At 42.4% G+C, this 25,825-nt stretch overlaps 1 protein-coding gene across 12 annotated transcripts in view; it reads left to right on the forward strand.

The window, feature by feature from the left end:
- Positions 1-25,825, forward strand: part of FOXP1 (forkhead box P1) — a 1,079,246-nt gene that overhangs the window by 116,051 nt on the left and 937,370 nt on the right. For 11 of the 12 annotated variants that reach the window (XM_077451838.1, XM_077451836.1, XM_077451844.1 and 8 more), the window contains exon 3: positions 20,547-20,671. The gene's annotated coding sequence lies outside the window, so the exon portion shown is untranslated. Of the gene's footprint in view, positions 1-8,677; positions 8,925-20,546; positions 20,672-25,825 lie in introns of those variants that run through there. The other variant, XM_077451839.1, reaches the window with a different exon arrangement.

Below are 25,825 nucleotides of genomic sequence, written 5' to 3' on the forward strand. Positions count from 1 at the left end.
AGGATATAAAGCTGCTACAGACAGACACAGCACTGGATCTAATGGTATATTTACTATAGGTAAATATGAGGTTAGAGAGGGGACGATACTACTACCTAAACAGTTTTTACCTTAATGCGGGGAATGCTTTCAGGTGAAAATGTTTAGGGCAAATTCACACATGCCCTCAGTCAAATCACAGAGCAATTCATTGCTCCATCCGCTCTGCGTTGTCGGCTGGCTAGGGGCAGTGTGGGGCACAATTCAGCGCAATTCACCGTCCCTTTTGGTTTTATATAAGCTGTATTTGAAGTGTACAGAATGTACAGCGCAATATTGAGTGGCATGCTGCGCTGCCTGACATTGCAGTGTGATTCGGCAGCACAGATTAATCGCAGCGTGAATAGGACACACAGAAAACATTGGTTTACCATGTGGTAAAACGTCTGTCACCGCATATAGTATGAATTGGCCCTTAGGCTTTAGGACCACTTTAACCACTTGTGGGCGCCTGCGCTCGCCCGCTGCACAGCAAGGGAGCTGATGTGCGGGTCCGGCGGCCTCGATGTCTGTTAGCCACCCACAATCGCTCCTCAGAGAGGCAGAACAGGGATCTGCTAATGTAAACAAAGCAGATCCCCGTTCTGACAGGAGAGTACAGTGAGATTGTCTGTCTGTTCCTAGTGATCAGGAACAGCGATCTCTCTGTACTCCTAGTCAGTCCCCTCCCCCACAGTTAGAAACACCTCCCTAGGACACACTTAACCCCTTGATCGCCTCCTAGTGTTAACTCCTTCACTGCCAGTATCATTTATACAGTGATCAGTGGATATTTTTAGCTCTGATCACTGTAATAATGTCACTGGTCCCAAAAAGTGTCAAGTGTCCTACATGTCCGCCGCAGTGTTGCAGTCCCGCTAAAAATCGCTGATCACCGCCATTACTAGTAAAAAGCAAAAAAATGAAATAATAAAAATGTTGTCACTTTTGCGCAAATCAATCAATATACGCTTATTGCAAATTTATTTTTATTTTTTATCAGAAATATGTAGAAGAATACATATTGGTCTATACTGATGAATACATTTTTTTTTTTTTTACATTTTTTTTATTGGATATGTATTATAGTAAAAAGTAAAAACCACAGAGGTGATCAAATACCACCAAAAGAAAGCTCTATTTGTGGGCAATTGTCAGTTAAAGTAACACAGTGCTGTATCACATAAAATGGCCTGGTCATTAAGGGGGTAAATCCTTCCATGGCTGAAGTGTTTAAGTGCTGTTGCAGCTTTATGAACCAGGGCTGTTAGTTGCGTGTCCTCATTTATCCTTTAATCAAACTTTGGAGATAGTCATATTTTTTTTTTTTTTTTTCTTTCACTCATAGATAACTGACTGACATTACATAGAAGTCAGATTCTCATGGCTGAGGACAGATGGAGAAAATAAACTTGTATATTAAAAATATGTATGGGAATGTTAAACATGCTTTATTTTGACATGAACTGCTTCTCACTAGTTTGTGAAATTTTTAGCACCTGGGAAACCTTAAGTGAAAAGCAAAGTTTTCTGTCATGTTGGTTTGATGGGGTGTTAATGTAACGGGAGACTTCCAGAATATTAGGGAGCTCATGCTTCTTAAAGCAAAAATGTGCCAATATGGTGTCTTCTGTTTCCTGAGTCTTCAGAACAGTGTCCTGTATTGGTTTCTTTCTTCTTAAAACAATACTAACGTTTTTTTTGTTTTGTTTTTTGTTTAAAAATAACAAAGATGTTATACTTACCTGGTCTGTGCAGTGGTTTTTGCACAGAGCAGCCCGATCCTCCTTTTCTCGAGTCCCTCGCCGATGCTCCTGGCCCCTCCCTCCTGCCGAGTGCCCCCCACAGCAAGCAGTTTGCTATGAAGGCATCTGAGGCAAGCCACTGTTCTGTGTGTCCAGACATGGAGCAGAGGCTCAGCCCCGCCTATATCTCTCCTCATTGGCTCACTGACTTTGATTGACAGCAGCGGGAGCCAATGGTGCCTGCTGCTGTGTCTCAGCCATTCAGGAGGTAGAGTTCTGGACAGCCAAGTCGCTCGTGCAACATCGCTGGATCGAGGTGGGGCTCAGGTAAGTATTAGAGGGCTGAGACGGGCTGTTGCACACTGAAGGATTTTTTTTCATCATAATGCAAAGAATGCATTAAGATCAAAACAAATTCTGCCTTTAGAACCACATTAAAGCTGCACTCCAGGTATGATCTTGATTGCATATTAACATTGGTCCAGCTATGTACAATGCACTGTAAGTATACAATGGGCATAGAAAATATTCACCCCCTTTGAAATCACATTTTGTTGCTTTGCAGCCTAAAATGAAGACAAACATTTGTTTTATCCAGCTGTATTTATTCAGTGCAACTTATAACATCCAAGTGAAAGCTATAACACCAATATGTCAGAACATTTAAAAAAAACATTAAAAAAAAAATTAAAAACAGAATTACTGTGTTGGGGAAAAAAAATGACCTGCTTGTGTTAGTATTTTGTTGAACTAACTTTTGCTTTAATTACAGCCTTTAGTCTTTTGGGATATTTTTTGTGAATTTTTGATGCTGTCATTTTACATGTAGCCAATAAAGAGTAAAGCCTCGTACACACGGTACGATTGTAGGCCAACCGAACGTCTGATTTTTGTCGAAAGGGCCTGTGCCAGGATCTTGTCTTGCATACTTGGTACACAACTGTTGAGCCACAAACACGAATGTAGTGACGCACTACGTGGAATTTCAGCTCTTGTGCGCCACCCTTTGGGCCCCTTCTGCTAATTTCGTGTTTGGTGAGCACTGATTCCGAGCACGCATGTTTGTACTTTCGACTTTTGTGTACTGACCATACGAAAATCTGACGTCAAACCATCGTCCGCTGAAAATTTACTAGCCTGTCATCCAACATTTGTTGGTGGAAAATTGGACAATTGTCAAAAGGAGCGTACTAACGGTAAGATTTTAGGACAACCGTCTGTCAACAGACAATCCCCTGCCAACAATCGAACCGTGTGTACGAGGCTTTAGAGTTGCTTGAATTTAACATTTTTTGCCAAACTTTGTGTTTTCCTGGAGCTCATTTTAGTTACTTGGTAAGATGAGGATTAGTTGGAATAGATTTACAATTTCATTTCGTTTTTTAATACACATTTGTACACTTTTTTTAGATTTTTATTTACACAAGTGCAAGTGTTTTCTTACTGTTTTGTTGCTAAGGATTAGTAGACTCAATTAATCAGTACATTACAACCAGTCAGAGAGGAAGTCTGGCCAAAGTATACTGAGCAGCTGGATCATACTAATGTGCATTATTGCATTTTATTTTATATATACTTATATCATATATAAGTTTATGTTTATGTATTATGTGAATAGACTTACTAATAACATAAATGTGCATGTCAAAGTTCCAAATCTGCGGGAAAAATGGCTTGTCATCTAAGTTGCTGCACAGCCTGTTGGTACATCTTTGGCCAACCTTTTAAAACCTTTTGTGGAACCCTTGAAATAATTAGAATTTCTCAGAGACGCTTCATTGTTGGTAAATGGGAAAAATGACCATTATATTGGTGGGAAGAATGTCATTTTCTTTGGTAAATATTAGGAAAATTGCCTCCTTTACAGTGGTGAGCAAAATACCACCCTTACCTGTAAAAAGACAATTGGTGTCATGCAAGTGGCTTTGGCCCTGGAACTATGCAGACACTACCAGATGGGAGGACCATCAGCCACAGTTCAAGGAACACCTAGCAACCTCTGGAGGAACCCTACTACTAAAGCAGGCTTTAAACTAACCCTTGACCATTCGTATGGTATTCTTGCCAAGAAATTCATACCCTGCAAATAAATGTGCAGTTTTTCACCCACATTTGAAAGTTGAATACCAACTAAAACATTAGGCCCATTCACACTTAAGCCCTCATGCACACTAGAAGGCTAAGTTCAAAAAAGAGAAGAATAATCCCCAATGGGGTGGGACTTTAAGGGCAACAAATACAAAAATTACAAAATGATTTTGTTGAAATTAATATTCATATATACAAATATACACATTACACAATCTGAAACCAAATACACATTGGATAAGATTTTTTTTAAGTTAATACATTTAAAATGATGAAACTTTATCAATTGTTATCTATAGTCCCCTAAATCAGCCCATACGTGAGTCCCTTTTTTTCATTCAGCTTGCAGGAAATCCACTGAGCTATTGTATTTTGACAGTGGGGAAGCTTCCCCGCCATCAGAATACACTGATCAGTGCTACCGGCTATAGCCTGCGGTGCTGATCGAGTGGGGAAAGCGTGACAGGGCAGTTGTACAGAAAGTTGATGCCTGTACATAGATCCTTTTTGAACTAGGCACATTTTAATGCATGTATGGCATTAAAGTATCTCTGCCCCCTTGCTCTTATCGCCAAAAATGCAAGGGAAGATGTAGCCTGCTCTGGATAGTCAAACTGTCAAATTTTTTGTATTTTGTAAAGAGACCCTGATGCCAGACAATTCATTTAAACCACAATCTTTACATAAAATATGCACAGTTAATGCATTTTATTGATGTGGTTTACCTGTAAAAGCCACCCTTGGGTAGACATCCAAAAGCCATGAGACTGCTACTGGGGCCCCCGCCATTTTGGATGTGTTGTCAGCAGCCCTAGCAGAATAAATTAGGCTGTGAAACAGGGAGCAGGCAGATTTTGATCCATGTATGGGCAGGCTTATTATACAAAAATTGATCTACCAGTTGACTTCTGTACATTCACCCTGTCCTATTTTTCCCGATCAATTACTGCTGCTAGCAGCACTGACCCATGCATTCTGATGGTGGGGAAGTCTCCTCGCTGTTAGCATAGAATAGCTCAACTGCAGTAAATAGGTATTTTTTTTAAAACTAAAAATGACTAATGTATAGACTGCCTCAGAGAGATACTATATTGTATTCCCCTTCACTCCTCCTCCAACAGCTACATAAAAGCTTATATGGGGAGATTAGAGAAGGTACGATGGAGCTGGGCCAACACAGACAAAAAATTAGGAACAGCAGAAACAGCCAACCCATTTCAGGGAGCAGGACTTTTTCAGGGCTATAATACAAGAACAATAAATATCAAATTAAAGTGTTTGTTAACCCAAAAAAAAAAAGAAAGAAAAAATTGATTGTGTCCCTTTAACGCATTTTTTACAGCACAGTGCTTGTGCTGTGCTATTTGGCCCCCTGTAACACCTTAAATACCTGGTTGATCCTTCCAATTTCTACCCACCCCTATGTAAACTGACCATGTTGTATCATGGCTGCTGAGCCCTGACACCGTGGTCAGTTTACAGGCTCCGTCCTCCAAAGCCCTCCTGTCCTCCTATGTACTCCCATGTCTTCCTCCCCACTCCCCTCCCTGCCTGTCTGCCCCTGTATCAGTGCCCACCCACTCTGCTCCTGCTACTCTCATAACTCTTAAAACTTTATATAAGCCCCTCTGTATCCTAATAACAAGTGCTCCTGTCTGTGTGCTTTATAAAAAAAATGCCTCCTTTACCTGATTTCACAGCCGTTGCCCGCGATCACGTGATTGGCTGTCTCTCTCTCTCTCCTCTCCTCCTCACATCCTAGCTGACATCAGCTGGGGAGTCTCGACCCTAACCACTGCATCTGTCAGCCGAGCAGAGGAGAGAGCCAGCCAGCGATGTAATTGCAAGGAACCGCTGTGAAATACGGTAAAGGAGGCATTTTTAGAATAAAACACTCATGACGAGAGCACTTGTTATTAGGACACAGAGGGGCTTATATAAAGCTATATAAGTGGGTTAACAATCACTTTTAAGTTAGAAAACAATTGATGAGAAGAACAGGATAACGGATAATATAGAAAGCCTGAAACTGAAGCTGAATAGAATATTGTATGTCCTATCAACATGCAAACAGATGCTTTAGAGCCGGTTCACACAGGGGCGACTCAGATCCGACTTCAGGTCGCCTCAGGTCGGACAACGTACAAATCAATGTAAGTGAATGAGAGCCATCTTAATGCATGCTACTGAAGTCACTCCGACTTCAGAAAAGGTTCCTGTACTACTTCAATCCGACTTGTAGGCGACTGGTACCCATTGATTTCAATGGAGGTCACCTCCAAGTCGGATCTCCGTCTTTACGGAGGCGACTCTGACAGAATTATCAGCTCTCAAGAGGGAACTCCACGCCATATTTATGAAAAAAAATTGGCGTGGGTTTCCCCTCCTAGAACATACCAGGCCCTTAGGTCTGGAATGGATTCTAAGGGGAACCCCCTACGCCGAAAAAAACGGTCCCCCCAGATCCATACCAGACCCTTATCCGAGCACGAAACCCGGCCGTCCAGGAAAGGGGGTGGGGACGAGCGAGCACCCCCCCACTGAGCCGTACCAGGCCGCATGCCCTCAACATGGGGGGTGCCTTGGGGAAGGGGGGCCGTGTGGCCCCCCCACCCCAAAGCACCTTGTCCCCATGTTGATGAGGACAAGGGCCTCTTCCCGACAACCCTGGCCGTTGGTTGTCGGGGTCTGCGGGCAGGGTGCTTATCGGAATCCGGGAGCCCCCTTTAATAAGGGGGCCCCCAGATCCTGGCCCCCCACCCTATGTGAATGAGTATGGGGTACAATGTACCCCTACCCATTCACCTGTGAAAAAATGTACAAAAAAAAACACAACACACAAGGGTTAAAATAGTTTATTGCACAGCTCCGGGGGTCTTCCGCCTTCGGGGGTCTTCTCGCCGGACTCCTCCGCTATCTTCTGCTAGCTCTTTTACTAGCGGAGGAGCCCGCCTTTCTTCTTCGCCGCCGTCTTCTTCTTCCGACTTCGGGGGTCTTGTCCCCCTCTTCGGTTCTTCTTGCCGGGCCACCGCGCCTTCTTCTAGCTCTTTTGCAAGTGGTGGCCCGGTCTTCTGTCGCCTTCTTCTGGTCTTCTGTTCTTCTCTTCTTCTCTTCAGATGTTGCCACATCGCTGCCTCCTGTCACAATGGCAGGGACGCGGCGCACAGCGACTTATATAGGGACATCACGGATGATGTCCCCGCCCATTATGATGTCACAGTCCCAGCATCCTCTGGGACTGTGACATCATAATGGGCGGGGACATTATCCGGGATGTCCCTATATAAGTCGCTGCGTCCCTGTCATTTTGACCGGAGGCAGCGACGTGGCAACATCTGAAGAGAAGAACAGAAGACGGCGACAGCGGCGACAGAAGACCGGGCCACCGTTTGTAAAAGAGCTAGAAGAAGGCACGGTGGCCCGGCAAGAAGAACCGAAGAGGGGGACAAGACCCCCGAAGTCGGAAGAAGAGGGCGGCAGCGAAGACGAAAGCTGGGCTCCTCCGCTAGTAAAAGAGCTAGCAGAAGATAGCAGAGGAGTCCGGCGAGAAGACCCCCGAAGACGGAAGACCCCACTTCAGAGCTCATTCTCTGATTGGCCACGGCAAAAGTCGCCTGGCCTGGGGCGACTTAAAGTTGTATTGTAAGTCGCCCCAGGTCATGTATAAGTCATGTTCAAGTCGTCTCCAAGTTGCCTCACAAAGTCGTCCTGGAAGTTGTGTCGCCCCTGTGTGAACCGGCTCTTAATCTTTGGATCCAGGCGGCTGTTTGTATACGCTTCTAGCGAGCCTGATCCCTCAAAATGCGCTGGTTGTATCTGTTGTTCCCAGCAAATAAAGATTTTCAATGAACTCTTCTTGAAGTATTCACATTTTCTAGAAAGTGCAGAGGCGCTGGAACACTGGAAGTGCTTAAAATACCTGCTTTTTCTGTGCGTTTACCTGCATTTTTTAAGTTGGCGATGGAGTCTCTTAAAGTGGTTGTTAAGCAAAGGCAAAGGCATAATGAGCTAGTATGCATCGCATACTAGCTCATTATGAAATATTTATCTTAGAACGAGGCGTCGGCATCTGATCCCGGTCACCACCGCGTGAGCTGCCATTCTGCCCTCTGCGTGTCTTCCGGGTTCACGGCTTCGGTGATGTGCGTAGCCCGAGCCGCAATGACATCACGCGCATGCATGGGAATCTTCTTCCCGATGAGGTCCGGCTGCGTCAGCCGGACCTTCACGGCGCATGCGCTGATGACGTCAGTTACCGCATACAAAGTGAATATCTCCTAAACCGTACAGGTTTATGAGATATTCATTTTTCCTACAGGTAAGCCTTCCTTATGGCATACCTATAGGTAAAAATTTAACAAAAGCGTATACAACCACTTTAAGATTTAAAAGCGTATTAAATTAATCCAGTGTTTGTTCATAAATGGTATTAAAATTGCTTTTGAAAATCCTGCATGTACAGATCTGTGATAAATGTCAAGAGATTAGTAAATTTTAAAATCAGTGTTCATTTTTAGCCCAACATTTGTAAGTTGTATAGCTGTTTACAGCACTGCAGAGAGTAAACATGCTGATTGCTGTGGATGTTATTCCTTGGGGATCTCTCAGCTGCTCCTTACCCTCTCCCGCAGGCACCTTCTAGCAAAGAAAGAGATCGCCCAAGGGAACTGCAGGCCAAAAGAGCGAGCTGAAAACTTAGATATCAGGCAACTCCTGTTTATATGAACAAGGTGTTTGTAATCCTAATTCCCTGGTTGCCTGTTGATCAAAGATGCCGAGCGCAAGAGGCTTCATGTGGCAATGTGCACCGACAACATAGCTTAGTTGTCTCATCAAGTGTGAGTGCTGGCTCTGAAACTTTAAACACTTTATTGTCCAGGAACACAGCGAGATAGAAGTTGGCTGTCTTTTGTGGCTCCTGGGTTAAAACTCATCTAACCTAAATTAATGGAAAATTATCAACACATGTAGGACACGTCTGGAACGCATCCACCTCCGGAGGCATACAAGCGAGTAGGTGTTTGTTTATTATATGAAGAGCAACAGTTTTTACGGTCTTCCATAAATAATCTGGTGAGTATAAGCATTGGTCTGTAACCAGAAATGGGGCTGGGGCCAAGAGGTGTAATGAGGACACTGGGTCAATCACTAAGGCTGCCATAGTTGGTGCATAATAGTACAGGCCAATGGAAAGGTGTTCCATGACTAGATTGCAAACAGAGGGTCAAAAATAATATTTTCAATTGATTTTACAATAAACTTAATCAAATGAAAAAATAAGATTAATACAATATATAGGATTTTGAACCTTCAGAGCTTTCTGGATGCTTGCTTGAATGAGTCTTCAAGCTTGGTCAGACCTTCATAAAAGGTCTTATGAGAAATAAAGTAGAGATGCTTCAAAATTTTGTCCGAAAATTGTGTTTTCAGCATTTTGCCGATGAAGAAAAAGGTGCTGAAAACTATTTTGCCATGACTTTACTTCAAATTTACTGTGCTTATGTTGTGTTTTTCATAGGTCATGTGACTCAAAAACTACATCAAAAACGTAACACGGGTGCATTATTGATGCATTCTTGCTGCGTTTTCAATGCATTTCAATGGGGAGATGCGTTTTTAGTGTGTTTTTTATTTTTTAACTGACCAAAAATGCAGCAAGTATGATTTTTAACACCACAATGGAAGCACAATGGACCAGTGTGAAGACATACATAGAATTTAAAGGGATTCATTTTTCTTGATTAGTTCTTGCGCTAAAGGTGCCAGTAATGGCCGACAATTAAGCAATATTCATTTAAATTCATGATATTAATGAAAAAGTCGAATACAATACAATTATATATAAAAAATATATATATTTTTAACAACTCTCATTTTGGGTTTTGGCTAAGTGCGTCCTGAATTTTCAGTTTCCTGACAAAAATTTCCATTTGGTGCACCTCTAAAATAAAGATAGTTTAAAGCCCCAGGCTTCAGTCTGTGAATGGCCAAGAGGAGTGGGAGGTGGAGGCAGAACCTCAGTGCTAGGGTCAATGAGACCTGCACCTGAGTGGCACAGGAATAAAGTAGGAACTGTTCTATTTCCAGCATGTAAATGAGCTGATTTGCTAGATGCAGAAGAATGTCTCCATGACGGGAGGTTGCAGGGGCGTAACTAGAACCTTCAGGGCTCCGGTGCAAAAAACATGATGGGGCCCTCCTGACCCCCCTTCCCCCTTCTATCCGAACCCCAGGCTTCCAATTTTGTGAGTGTCCATAGATAGACTCAAAGAGCTCTCCCTCCCGTATGTCCCCTGGGACGTGCATCAAGCATAATAATAAATAATAATAATAATAATAAAGCAGCCTTTACCATGTGATTAGCTGATCACATGTAAACAGACTTGCTGGGTATCGGCAGCCCTGTCCTCCCGCGCTGTGTCTGTGTAAGGAAAGGAGAGGCATTAACTGCCAAGAATGTCAGTAAATTGTTTACACTGATAATCAGTGCTGCCTATCAGTGCTCATCAATGCCACCTATTAGTGTCCAAGTGCTGCATTTCAGTGCCACCTATCATTGCTCATCAGTGCTGCTTATCAGTGCTCATCAATACCACCTATCAGTGCTGCATTTCAGTGCCACCTATCAGTGCCCATCAATTCACCCTATCAGTGCCCATAAATTGCGCCTATCAGTTTCCATCAGTGTCACCTATCCACGTCCATCTGTGCCACCTATCAGTGCTGCTTATCAGTGCCCATCAATTCTGCCTATCAGTGCCACCTATAAGAACTCATCAATGCCAACTATCAGTGCTGAATATCAGTACTGCCTATCAGTGCAGCCCATCAGTGCCACCTTTCAGTGCTCATCAGTGCCACACCACCTATCCGTGCCACAGATCTCTGCTCATCAGTTCTGTTTTTGTGTCCGGGATTATTTAAAGTAAAATTCTACCATTTTTTTTTCATAAAATAGAATAGGGAAGGGTTAGAACCTCTGGGTTATTATTACCGTCTGTGCCCCCACTGGGTAGATTTTCCCTCATTTTCTGTCATAGTGACCAGTAATAAGAAATTTCTTCAAAAAGGACACATACAGAAACAGTTTTTTAGAGACAATAGAATGGGAAAGGATTAGATCTGTTATATCTCTGTAAGGTTTGTATTTTCTGTAATCCTGTCCCGTGACTTCACATCCTGGTGTTTACACTGACCAAAACTGATTTTTCCCACTCTTTTCAAAACTAAAAATTAAAAAAAATGTTTGCCTTTAGTAGGGCTATAATAGCTAATTGCAGCAGAAATCATAGCAAGCTTTTAAGGAATAATGACTCTTGTTCTGGCTGATAACCATCTCGGCCATAAAAATTTGTAGTCAGGGGAAGGCACGTTGTACCGCAGACATTTTGTATGTGATCTAAAATGATTGTTGAATGCAAAGATGTGCCAGCATCCCCAAGTTTACAGCAATATCACAGTTAGTACATGTAGCTGGGACTTCTTGAGACACTTTTTTTTTTAAATATTTGTAATGCCATCAACTTTAAATCTTAAAATCATTATTAACAAAACGGATGAAATGATAAATCATGGCTAACAAAACAATGTTTTTGTGGTCCTTGGATCAATTGTTTACAATAAACACCACAATCCCCCCCACATGTTACATGATTATGAATCATTTGCTTGACAGTAACAAAATTCATATGGAGTGACCCAATGTATTTCATACACGTGTCTTCTTCAGGGGGAGGGCTTTTTTTCTCAGATAATAGGTCTGTCTGAGTCACCCCTTTTCTCTGCCCTTACCCACCTCCAAGCACCATTCCTTGGTTCTATCTACCCACCTCCCAGTACTGCCTTCTTAGACAATACAGACGCAAGTATCAAGTAATTTTGTATAGAGTTTGTTAAAGATAACAAGAAAAGCAGGAAGGTAGATAGCACGCAGCCAGTAAAAATAGATCACCCTAACAACAATGGACCACCTGCAACATTTTCCTTCCAGCAACAATAGACTCCCAGCAGCAACAACAGATCTCCCCATAGCCAGCGTCAATAGACTCTTAATCTGCCAGCAATGATAGACCCCTCCCTCAACAGTAGATATCTCCCAACAACAATTGAGCCAGCAACAATAGACCCCTCCCTCAACAGTAGATCTCTCCCACTAACAACTGACCCCCCAGTAACATAAGACCCACCCCCAGCAACAACAGGTCCCCAAACAGCAACAATAGATCTCATCAGCGGTAATAGACCCCCCCCCTGCACGAATAGATCCCCCAGATCAGTATACCCTGCAGCACACCCCAGCACTCTTTGTGATTACAAACACTGTCGACCCCCCCCCCCCTGCATTCCCGCTGAAAAAAATCCCTGTTCAGGGTTTTATGTGGTACATTATCTAGAACATGATATACATTTTAAACTACTTATTCCTTGATAGTCCCAACTACATGTACTAACTGTTATATTGCCTTAGAAATGTAATATGGCTTTCATGGTAGCCATTACCTTTTTAGCTGCTTTTGTTACTTTCATGAAAAGTATTATTCTAAAACTTGCAGATGTAAATATGTATATCTAAATGTCTTAAGTCATACCATCTTGGGTTTATTAAAGGCCACCTGGATACTCAAAAAAACATTTTTGAGGATGACAGATCCTCACAATGACCTTCCGTAGAGACACCAGGGTTAAAGAAAAAATACTTTATTGAAAGAAAAGTAGCACAATGTAACATTATGATAAAAAAAACACTACCACCAGTGCAAAAGATAAAAATGACAACATTGACAGTGTGGATATATAGAGCACACCTCAATCGGGGGGGGGGGGGGTTAATTTCAATGGAGCTTAACAGTGTAAAGCACAAATTTCACAATGAAGATTGCAAATGGGTAATCACTGCTAAGAAGCCGTGTATAGGTTGCTGTTCATGGTTCATGGTTGCTGTTCATGGATCTGTCATTGAATGGTCACCCCAAAGACAGGAAGTGCCCATAATTCAAGGTGGGTGTCACAGAAAGTTGAAGCCTGGATGGATCACTGCTGCAGGATCAGTGATGTAACGAGTGCAATGAAAAGGCTGGCACTGCACTGAGGTAGACGATACAAACAATGAAATCCTCCACAAGAACTGTCTCTTGGAACGGGGAATATACAGGTGTCAGTAAGTCAACTCAGTGAAGACAGGAGGAGCTATAAGAGGACCATCATTGCCAAACCTTGGAATGTCAGATCTTTACTCACTGTCTGTGAGATGACACCTTTGCTTTCACTGTGTCTATCAGTCCTGTGTTGATGCAGATAGTCCAGCCAAATAAACAGTTTGTTGTTTCCTGGCTAGTGTAGATCCTTATCAAGCGGCTATAATATCAGCATTGGTGTCTGTATAAGCAGCTCTCTGACTACGGTGATGATGTCACACTGACATGTTTCGCCCACCAATGAAGCTTCTTCGGAGCAAGGAGGGGCTGGGGTTTGGTGCCTAAAATACCCATTCTTATCATCACCTGGATACTCAGCTCTATTGGATCTGTATTGTGTTGATAGATAAGATGAAATTTGAACATTTTTATACAGCATTATGTTTGAAAAAACAACAATTTCATATCAGCACCAAAACCCTATCCCAACTGTGATTCATAGTGGAGGAGTAGAATGGTCTTTAACTGGTTCCTAACCAGCCGCCACAGTTATACTGTGGTAGCTTAGCTCCTCTGGGCGAGCTATCGTAGCTGTACGTCGGCTCTTTAAGACGCTGTAGGAGGCGCGCGTGCCCTCAGCATGTCCCCGGAGCCGATGCAAGTACCCAGCAGACGCGATGACCTCTGGGCACCCGCTATTGCTCGTGACAGAGCGAGAACCAGGATCTATGTGTGTAAACGCACAAATCCCGGTTTTGTCAGGGGAGAGGAGACAGATTGCGTGTTCATACTAAGTATGAACACCGATCGGTCTCCTCTCCTAGTCAGTCCCATCCCCGCCACAGTTAGCACACACACCTAGGGAGCACCGTTAACCCCTTGATCGCCCCCTGGTGTTAACCCCTTTTTTGCCAGTGACATTTATACAGTGATCAGTGCATTTTTTTATAGCTCTGATCACTGTATAAATGTCACTGGTCCCAAAAATGTGTTAAAAGTGTCTGATTTGTCTGCCGTAATATCGCAGTACCGCTAAAAATTGCAGATCGCTGCCGTTACTAGTAAAAAAAATAAAACAATACTAAACATGCCATAAATCTATCCCCTATTTTGTAAACGCTATAACTTTTGCACAAACCAATCAATATACGCTTAGTACACTTTTTTTATTTTTTTTACCAAAAATATGTAGAAGAATACATATTGGCCTAAACTGAGGAAACATAAAAAAAAAAGGGATATTTATTATAGCAAAACATATTGTGTTTTTTTTTTCACAATTGTATCTCGTCTTTTGTTTATAGTGCAAAAAATAAAAAACGCAGAGGTGATCAAATACCACCAAAAGAAAGCTCTATTTGTGGGGAAAAAGGACATACATTTTGTTTAGGTACAGTGTCGCACGACCGCGCAATTGTCAGTTAAATTGATGCAGGGCCATATCGCAAAAAATGGCCTGGTCATTGAGCAGCCAAAACTTCCGGGGCTGAAGTGGTTAAAAAATAGCATAGCTTTACTTTTTGAGTTCAGGTCCAGCTTAACACCCGTTCCCCTATGGGTTATCATTAAGACCTTTACCATATTTTAGCCAGGCTTCAATGTTTTTTTGTTATACCATGCTCCCTTTTCAATTCCCTCATTCTATCTAAAATCTCCCTCACATCTGTATTCTCCTGTATCATTTAAATGATGTACTGTAAACTGCTTGACAGCTCTGTGGGGATATCTCACCTACCCTATAATTATACCTCTTTTCTTACACCTGATTCCAGTCCAATGAAGGAGCCATTAGTAATATTATGAATAAAAAGTAAGCACAGGAGGAAAATGTTTAACCCATGGCAACCAATTTGACGTTTAATTTGAATAAAATTGTAATGTTGTCATACTCAATTTTCTATGCCTAGCAGCTCTGCCCTAAAACTTTTTTTATGTGAACAAGGCGCTAAGCCACAAAAGGGCAGCCTATGTAAAAAAAAAATGGAGTCTGGCAGCAGCTGCACCCAGTTTTCTAAGGCACCCAAGATCTATTTAGTTTTGCTTTGTGATTTTTATTTGCGGTCCAAAAACAAATATATTATTTTGCACTTTACAAATTCTTAGATGTGTTGGCTGCATTCATTTATTTTTTTAAGGCTGTTTTCCTTTATTTTGTTCTCATTGTTCTGGCCAGTAAGTCTGGTATTTTTTTAACTTCTTTTAACACTAGTCTCTCCCTAGACAAGGCTGCTGTCCAAAGGTGTCCTTTAAGAGTGGAGACACCCTGAAGCAGGAAGTACCATATTTATGGGCATATAATACGCACTTTTTTCCCCTTAAAATCAGGGGAAAATCGTGGGTATGTGTTATACGGCGATCCCCGCTGTCTGTGAGGGCAAGGTCTGTGTATCTCGGCAGCGCTAAATTTAAAAACCCATCATGCTACAATTTTGGGCAAGGCTGCAGATGGACAGCGTGCAAGGCTGCAGATGGACAGCGTGCAAAGTAAAGTAAAAAGAAAAAAAAATGAATGCAGCCACCAAATTTAGGATTGGTAAGCTGTAATTTATTACATTTTTGTTTTTGGTTTAATATCGCTTTTGGGTGTAATAAAGTGGCCATACATCTTTCAATGCAATAATTTTGATATTTCTAAATTATATTGACGAAAAATTAAAGAATGTGGTTTTGATCGTTTTCAGATTGTTTAATTTGCAGCTATCACTGGCGCAAGTGCATATACAGTAAGTAGGAAGTGGCTGAGGTAGGCTGGAGAAGAAGTACTAAGATTAAAAAAAAGATAAAATGGTGGAAATGTGGATATTTTTTATTAAACACATTGGGAGATTTACTAAAGCTGGTGCACACAGAATCTGGTGCAGCTGTGCATGGTAACCAATTGGCATCTAGGTCAGTGATGGTGAACCTTGGCACCCCAGATGTTTTGGAACTACATTTCACATGATCCTCACCTACACTGAAGAGTGCATGAGCATCATGGGAAATGTTGTTCCAAAACATCTGGGGTGCCAAGGTTCGCCATCACTGTTCTAGGTCTTATTGTCAAAGTTGAATTGAACAATCTGAAGTTAGAAGCTTATTGGCTACCATGCACAGCGGCACCAGATTCTGAGAGCTCCAGTTTTAGTAAATCTTCTCCATAGTGCTATATCAAACGATGTCACCTCATTTGGGTTTGAATTTACTTTAGAACATGATCACAAAATAAATTATCCAATGAATGGAATGTTTGCTAGCGGTACCATGTTGTGGTAAGACTTTTGTTCAGATTTGCACAAAAACTCTGCACACAAAAAAAGGCAAAACTGATGTGTTTGTGGCCAGCCTGGTATACTTCAAACTCTTTTTCCCTACTCCTGTAAGCTCTACCAGCCATGCCCATATTTCAGTGTATCCACCATGCCTGTTATCTCTTCAAAACCTAGAAAATCGAAAAATAGGACTGTTGCCAAAAAGCCCTTTCAAGGGTGTGCTACTTATTCTGTTTTTACGGACTGGTCCAATTTATACCACAAAGATTACATTTTTGACCCTTGCATATAAGTAGCTATTAAAGTCTTCAGAGGCCTGCCCAACATTTGTTTCCTATTTTTCTGCACCTTGATTTGATGTGTTCTTGTGTTGCCTGGGATGCTTCAGTTCGCCTAATTGCTTGCCATACCACAGTGGCCTGTATTGTTCTCTCTGATGAAATAGTGCTCCCATTTTGTCTCTGTGCTGTTTACATCTGGTGTTTTGTAGCTGCTCCTTGCTTATCACGGGGATGTGATTATTGCTAGGGAAACTCCATACATCATCTGTAGTTTCCTCAGATTAAAAGAAGCTAATAGCAGGGCCTCCAGATCTCACCAGGCATTTTTTTTATCCTTTCTGTCTTCTCAGAGGGCTATACTGCAGCAGCACAAATAGAGTTGATGTTCAGATGTGGTTCAGTTTATTAGCAGTTTACCAAGAGAGCTTGGAGTCATTTAGTGGTGAATTATAGGGAGATGGCAGCTTTTTGACTTGGGAAGCTGGTCTTATTACCGGCATATTGGCCTTCAAATCTGAATTTATGTGCCCAGACCATCCAGATATAGTCTTATACTGTATGTGAGGATGCTACTGTTGCATTCAAGTCCATGCTAGATGAGAAGATGGTTCAGAGGCGGGAATGTCCAATTCTTCAAAATGTTTTAGGTTTGGATAGAGTGGGGCAGACTTAAAGTGATATTAAAGTCTTGTTTTTTTTGTTTGTTCTTTTTAAACGTCATACTTGCCTGCTCTGTGTAGTGGTTTTGCATAGAGCAGCCCAGATCCTCCTCTTCTCGTATCTGTCGCTGGTGCTCCTGACCCCTCCCCCCTGCTGAATGCCCCCACAGCAAGAAATTTGCTATGGGGCCACCCAAGCCGAGCAAGCTCCATTTAGACATGGAGCCAAGGCTCGGCCTTGCCCCCTCTCTCTCCACATTGGCTCACTGACTTTGATTGACAGCAGCGGGTGCCAATACCGCAGGCTGCCATCTCAGCCAATGAAGAGGAAAAGTCCCAGACAGCATAAACTGCATAGATTGCATTAAGATAAGCCTCTAATGCCGCGTACACACGACCAGACTTTTCAACATCAAAAGTCTGACGGAATGATTCCGGCAGACTATTCGATCGTATGTGGGCTGCAGCAGACTTTTGATTTGCAAAAGTCTGACAGACTTTAGAAATGGAACATGCTTCAAATTTTTCCACCAGAACTCCGCCGGACCCAGTTCCTACCGAGAAATCCGCGAGGGCAGCTATTGGCTACTGGCTATGAACTTCCTTATTCTAGTCTGGTCGTACGTCATCACATTCGAATCCGTCGGACTTTGGTGTGATTGTGTGTGGCCAAGTCCGTTCATTCGGAAAGTCCGTCAGAACTCTGTCAGAACTCCGTCGAAAGTCTGTCGAACCTAAGTCTGGTCGTGTGTACGCGGCATAAGTGCAGAAGTAAAACTTTATATTTCCCAAAAGGCTTAAAAACACTTACAAAAGGGTGGATGGGTAGAAACACATCATATTAGTAATATGGCAGGTGGTCCAGCGTTCTGGTAGTCCCAAGGAGTATGTTATATCCGCAGGTGTGATTCTATGGCAGCATATTCTGAAGTGGCCGACAGATAGAAGCCACAACTCTCCTGAATACTGGGAAGACAGCATGGAAGCCGAATCCAGAGACATCAGCAGGAAGGGACCAGCAACCAGCATGGACAGCAAGCCAGAAGTGATGTCATCAACATGTCATCTTCCCAGTATGGGTTTTTAACCCTTTTGGGAAATGTAAAGTTTTACTTCTGCACTAAGAGGCCCCCGATTTTTTTTGTGTTCATTTTACTTCCAGAGTTTGTTTCTCTCTTTAAGTGCTGCCAAAAGTGCATGAAGACCCTCTTCTGTTTCTACATTGACTGATATCTGCTTGGTTTGTTACTCAGAGCACCCTTATACACACTTTTATTAAGATAAAAAAGCTTCTGCCTTTAGAAACACTTTAAAGTTCAACTCTGGGTAATTTTTTTATAGTCATCCTAAAAGGTGTTCCTTTTTTTCTGTGATTGTATAACAACATATCTAAGACATTTTTTTTTCATTTTGGATTCAGTAGGCTATACTTTAAGCTATTGTAAAAAAAAATTCCTGCCATTTGTGCCTCATTCAAGAGTTTTCCTTTTACTTCCTGTCATACATACAAGAGGAAATCTCTCTGTTGAGTTAAATCTCCTTTTATATAGTTGTCGCCAGAAAAGGCGACCTTGTTGGAAGATCTTCTCTCTATACTTGTTCTAGTGACAATTCAAAATTTTGGATTCTCTGTTATTATCAGTTCCAGTAACAATGGTCACCACAATTTTTAATAGTAAGGGTGTATCTCTCTGCGAGGGCACAGACTGTGCTATACACACTCTATCCAAAGAAAAAAAAAGGTTTGACTATAGATAAACTTTAATTTTGGAATAGTTATGTAGATTAACCGCTTGCGGACCAGCCACCACAGTTTTACTTTGGCAGGTTGGCTCCGCTGCGTGAAAGCACGTTATTGTATGTGATCTTGCGAGGTCCGGATAGCACATGCATGCGCCGCCGCAAGCTCCATGATTCTGACCACAGGTCCGTGGGGATACCCGCAATCATCTCACGTAGAGGAAGAACAAGGAAATGCTGATGTAAACAAGCTCTTCCCTGCTCTGCCTAGTGACAGTGTCATTGATCACAGCTCCCTGTAATCGGGAGCGGTGATCAATGTCATGTCACACTTAGCCCATCCCTCCCACAGTTAGAACACGTCCCTAGGACACACTTAACCCCTGCAGCGCCCCTTCCTGGTTAACCCCTTCACTGCCAGTCACATTTACACAGTAATCAGTGCATGTTTAATCGCACTGATCACTGTATAAATGTGAATGGTCCCAAAATAATGCCAAAAGTGTCCAATGTGTGCGCCATAATGTTGCAGTCACGATAAAAATCGCTGATCGCCACCATTACTAGTAAAAAAAAAAAAAATTACTAATAAAAATGCTATAAAACTGTCCACTATTTTGTAGATGCTATAACTTTTGCGCAATTCAATCAATAAGCGCATTTTGCTATTTTTTTTTCCAAAAATATGTAGAAGAATACGTAACTGAGAAAAATAATATTTTTTTATATATATATTTTTTGGGGATATTTATTATAGCAAAAAGTAAAAAATATTGCTTTTTTTTTCAAAATTGCCACTTTTCAATTTTGTTTGGGAGCCACGTCACACTACCGTGCAATTGTCAGTTAAAGCATTTCAGTGCCGAATCGCAAAAAGTGCTCTGGTCTTTGGCCAGCCAAATGGTCCCAGACTGAAGTGGTTAACCTGCAGAGTTGTCTGACTCAGTCTTATTGAATCTCCTTGTTTGTTGTTTCCCTCCCAGCCCCGGTGTCCCCTTAGTAGGCGAGAGAGTGGGACTGGAGATCATATGATCACTGTAATTGGCTATCACAGTGGTCACATGATCAGGAGCTGGTCCTGCCAGCTACCAATCATTAGTGGGGATTGAGGGTTGTCTTGGACAGCTCGGTCTTTGTGCTAAGAGTGCTAAGAGTGCTTAAACATTGGCTGCCCAGTGATGCAAATGTGCGGCATGTGGCCATTAAAGCCCACCCTTTTTGGTGTATATGCTACGCAGGTGACAGCAGGTTAACAACTGTTAAATTATCAGCTGCACATGGAGTGCATTGTTTTCAAAAGCTATATCTGACTCACAGACCTGTGAATATGAGAAATGTGAAAAAGAAGTGGAGGACAACCATTGTATTGCACTACAAAGTAGAACGGAGCGCTAGCGTATATGTATTGACCAAATGAAGGTGTCTTCATGTACATGATTTCAGATGATCCCCAAAAAAATACTTTTCTGGAAAAACAAACATTTACATCAATCAGATTTCTTTTACACATCACTGAAAAGACTAAACATTTCTTTTAAATATTTAAAGGCACAAAATCTCCATTCTTTTCATTGTATTAACTTGCCTTTCTTACCTGAAGATCTCAACCTGTTGACATTTTCCTTTTCAGCCTCCCGGGCTCCAGTTGACACACATTGATGATCACAGAGAAGTTTTTGACAGTCAGAAGTTCTGTAGGATGTCAACATTGTTTGGCACAATGAGCCAGTTGGTGTGATGCCTCGATTACAGCCGGTAAGTTTCTTTACATTATAAAATGTATGAACATCATTATATAAGACAACATGTGCCAGTGACAGTCTTTGCTATCCCATGTTTGTCTGCATACCAGAAATGCCCTTTATGTATGGAAACACTAGTATGACAGTTAGGCAAGAGCTATTGCAAAATGTTAGCCTTGTGGCATTTCTGTAGAAGGCCTTAAGTTAATGACTGTTAGTAGAAGATTCATCTACAGAACACTTTTTTTTATTCTGTTTATTGATTTTATAGAATGTGGGTTATAAAACAGAGCCTCGGGGCATACCCCAGCTCAAAAAGAACAAAAACCAAAACAACAAAAGAGAAAAACATAAAGATAACATAACAAAATCCAGTATCTGCTCAGCGCTTAATGAAGGAGTGCATAGGAGATGAACAAGTAGTACAGAACATCTCCAGGGTTCTACAGATTGTAACTATAGGCACCCTCAAAATAGGAGACTAGTATTCAAAGTGCAAATATTCCCAAAAAACACATTCCCCGATTGTTTCTGGGAAACCCTAGTGTCTCAGGATGTAGCAGTCTAGGGGGAAGCAAGCTACATATCCCACTCTTTAGAGAACTTGTGAGGACATACACGATAAAGGTAGGTAGTCTTATATAACCGTATCACAGCATTATCAATCAAGGATTGCCAGAAAATGACAGAAGGAGCCTCCTTTAGCTTCCATTTTAGGATAAAAGAGGAGTAGGCTAAAAAGTCTACATATTTGTATTTTCAGACATGTCCAGAATATGTTTTAAATCAGCATGTTCCTCCATACTTCTCCAACACTGGGGAGAAAGGCCCAGATACAATCTATGCAGCCTGTGTGGTGTCAAATTTATCCAATTTAAATTAAATCAATCTGTCTCTACAAGCAACCTATTGAGAGAAGGGGTAGTCCCACATGTCTTCCCAGTAGTCATTGTCAATACCTGAAGCATCCGCCTGCCATTAAAAATGAAGAGTCTCCATGCCAGTGTGAACTGAGGGCAGGAGAGCTTTGTACAACACTGATAGCAGTTTAGAACTGTTTTCAACCTTTAAATCTGCAGCTCTCAGTAAAATAATACTTAAAGTGGAGTTCCAATAAAAAATAAAAAAATAAATTAAAAGTCAGCAGCTATAAATACTGCAGCTGCTGACTTTTAATAATCGGACACTCACCTGTCCCACGGTCCAGCGATATGGGGGAACGAAGCCCCGCTCGACTCCCCCTCCTCTCTGCGTCGCCGGCATTGTCACTGTGGGCGCCCAGCTGTTGCTTCACAGCCAGGCACGCACTGCACATGCGTGAGCCGCGCTGCACGCTGTGAATGGCCAGGCAATCATCTGGGACCTGTGACGTGTCCCAGATGATTGCACGGAGGGAGGGGGGAGAGGTGAACTTCCTTCTGGCGCCGCGGTGCCCTGGGAGGAGGTGGAAGCTGGAACCCTCTAAAAAGAGTGTTTCTGCTCCACCCAAAAAAATGACATGCCTTAAAGCGGAAGTTCCATTTTTGGGTGAAGGAAAAGGACAAACCAGAAACCCAGCACTGCACAATGGTAGCTGGAAACCTCTACCGTGTCCCTGTGTCTCCCAATGGTCCTCCTGTGTTATCACCCCCTCATACACGCCCTTACGGAGACGACAAGCGATTGTGCAGACAAAGATTGCGCAGGTTTGATGTCTCCATCAGTATGCAGGTCCAGTAGACAGGAAGTGTTTTGAAAAGGCTGATCAGCAGCACTGAGATGTAAAACAAGAGTGCTTGGTTACCTTCATTGATGGAGTGACCCCATTTTATATTTAGGAGCACTGCCTTCAGATAAGTAACTGTCAAGGCTGTCCCAGTTCTGTTTTTTCCAATCCAGCGTGACCACCAACTTCTGTTCAATCTGCCTGTTGTCTTGCCAGCATTTGCAGTCGCACACCTGCACTTTGGTTTCATCTATTTTCAACAATGCCCCATATCCAGCAGCCATATCTGTGGCTCCATGACTGTTCCTGACTCCTGTAATGAAACTGCTCCAAACAATCACTCAGTCAGTGTGTGAAAAGAAAGTAACATTCACTCCTCCACAGCTTGCTTGGCTTAAAGTGATTGTAAAGGATCTTTTTTTTTATTTATTTTTTTATTTTTTAAACAAACATGTCATACTTACCTCCACTGTGCAGCTAGTTTTACACAGAGTGGCCCCGAACATCCTTTTCTGGGGTCCCCCGTCGGCTCTTGCGGCTCCTCCCCGCATCAGATAACCCCCTAGGAGAAGCGTTCTCCCTAGGGGGCTACTTTGTGGGCGTGCTCCTGAGTCCAGCATTTGCGTCCACAGACACAAATGCCAGACACGACATGCCACTATTTTCTGCGTGCAGTTTATAGTCTGTTATGAAATGTATAAATGATGGTCATTAAAGCCTATGACAGTGGTTGAATGGGACCTATTAAGTGATAAAATGCCATCTTAATATTTTTTATAGTTGTCCTTTTAAGGTTCTACCTTCTACCAAACCGCTTGTGATCAGTTTTGGGATTGCAGGTGGCGAGGAGAATTAGAACAGAATCACAGCTGCTGAAGATGTCTCATCTCATCTGCATGTTCACTTAAGTACCCTCGAATTAAAGCAGGAAACTTCAATACCGATTTATTTTCCTGGACCTGAAGGTTTCAATTATATCTGTGTGATGAGTTCCATTCTGTCACTGAGAGACAACTTACTGGAAGTGCTCACTTCACCACATGCAGGCGATGGAGAATTTCCATTTTAAGGGCCCTCTTAGTGTTAACTTGAGAACTCCACTTTAATAATAATCTTCTCATCTTTATAGAACATGTAAAGACCGATGCTTCCTCAGAATTAAACACATAGCTCAGTTTTAGGTAATCTTTTAATGTGACACTAAAAACCGCCTATAATGACATAAACTGAATTATTTTCTCAGTGCAGGACCTGCGTTATCAGATTTTAGGGAATTCCGTATTTTTTAGCCCAGTTGATTCACAAAAATAGATAAAATCTCTATTTCCATAGTCTTAGTTCCCCATTCCTGTTACAGGCATGTTAAAGTGTCTAAATATGACTATGCAGTTTGGTAGGTACCAGAGTAAAGTCTGCCATAGACAGTTCAAATCTTGGCCGGTTCAGATTCAGATATATGGGCAGGCTGATTGTAAGCAAATTGATCAGTCAATCAACTTGGGTACAGTCAGCCTGTCGGATTTTACATGCAATTATTGTTTGGAGCTATTATAGCCGCTAGCAGTAATCACTCTGTTCTCCCAGCGAGGACTACTCCTCCCGCCCCCCCTGCCCAGGAGAACATAATGGCTTTTGAGGGAGGAATTCTCCCAACCACAATGACTGCATGATGGGAGAATCAAGTGACAGAGGTTGCAGGAAAGAAAATCGCTCCGTCTATGGCCAGCTTAAGACTCACTGCTTTCAGTAATGCAACAGTCCTGGTCAGACGTGCCTCTCCCCCTCCCTGTGCAATGTAAGGATATTTCAGAAATCTTGTTCTGAGGGGCGTGGCTGTTTCTCAGCTCTGCCAGCACAGGGCCCTGCAGTGTGGGGGCAGAAAGCAGCATTTTCACCATTGCATTCCATCAGATTCTATTCTAGCATTAGCTTGTCTCTGTCTCCTACCTGCTAAAGGAAATATCATGCATTTGATGTTACTGCTTCTAAAACATCCATAACCTTGTCCTGTTGTTGACCTCATTTTATGTATTGGGTATAAGGCACCGAAGGAGGCCTCTAATTAGAACATGAAATACGATAATACTAAAATGTGTACTCATTTTGTTGCTACATGTTGGTAATCTTCTCGTCGTTAAAGAATGTGTAAAGACCGATGCTCATACCTCCCAACATTTTGAAATGGGAATGAGGGACACCTACTAACAAAGGTATGTAGGCATAGGATATGCCCCTGCCACACCCCCTTAAAGGAGAATTAACCAAAAAAAAGGTTAAATAAATCCACAAGGACTTTTTTTTTACCACTACAATTCCTTTATATTGGCTTTTAAAATGTACAATGCAGCAATTTAGAAATTGGATGAAAGGTTTAGCACTGTGAAACACTTTTTGAAAGATAAAAAGTGCATTTTATTTACAACTATATAGATCAGACCAAAATGAGGGACAAATGAGGAGGAAAGAAGGACAGAGGAACATTTCTCCAAATCAGGGACAGTCCCTCGAAATCAGGGACAGTTGGGAGCTATGCCTGCCAATGCTTCCTCAGTATTAAACATATAGCTCAGTTTTAGGTAATCTTTTAATGTGACACTGCAAAACATAGTCTTCCCCTTTCCTGCTACAACTGCTTTTAAGGGCCGGTTCACACTGCAGGCGATGCGAGGTGACACCGACTTGCCTCGCCGCGACCTGCCGCGACCTCAGCGGCAACTTGCAGATGACTTCTGTATAGAAGTCAATGCAAGTCGCCCCGAGGTCGCCCGAAAGTAGTACAGGAACCTTTTTTCTGAGTCGGAGCGACTCGAGTCGCTCCTCTCAGAACGGTTCCATTGTACAGAACGGGGGCGACTTGTAAGATAGCGGCGAGGCGAGTCGTGTCGCCTCGCATCGCCCGCAGTGTGAACCGGCCCTAAGGGTGTCCAAATATGACAGTGTTGTTTGGTAGGTACCAGATTAAGGCCTCTTTCACACAGGTGGCTGTTCTGCCGCTGTTAAAAGCATGTTTTTTTGAAATTCCAACACTCTAGGAACAGCGATCACTTGCAGTTGTACATTATGATTAGCAACGTTTACATGCAGCTGCATTTAGCTGCCATGGAACATTCTTGCCATTTCTGATGTGCATCCTGTTTTTCTTTCCTCTTTTCTGCTTCCATCTGCAGGAGAAATAGTACACTGCGATTACCTGCGGGTATGTGCAGATAGCTGCGCTAAATCGGTCTTGGACGCAGTCACATTTATTTTTTTCTAACTGCACAAAACCCCATGTAATGAAGCCATCATTAAATGCAGTGTGGGAATGGGGCCATAGGAAAGCATTGTGTGAGTTTAGGTGAGGTAGGTAACTTCATCTATCCACAGATAAAAGCTGAATTCTATCTGCCTGTGTGAAAGGGGCCTAAGACTCACTGCTCTCAGTAATGTAACAGACCTGGTCAGGCATGTCTCTTCTCCTGT

This window comes from Lithobates pipiens, unplaced genomic scaffold (assembly GCF_037356315.1).
Source record: "Lithobates pipiens isolate NorthernLeopardFrog02 unplaced genomic scaffold, aLitPip1_a1.2 Scaffold_23, whole genome shotgun sequence".
NCBI classification, from domain to species: Eukaryota; Metazoa; Chordata; class Amphibia; order Anura; family Ranidae; genus Lithobates; species Lithobates pipiens.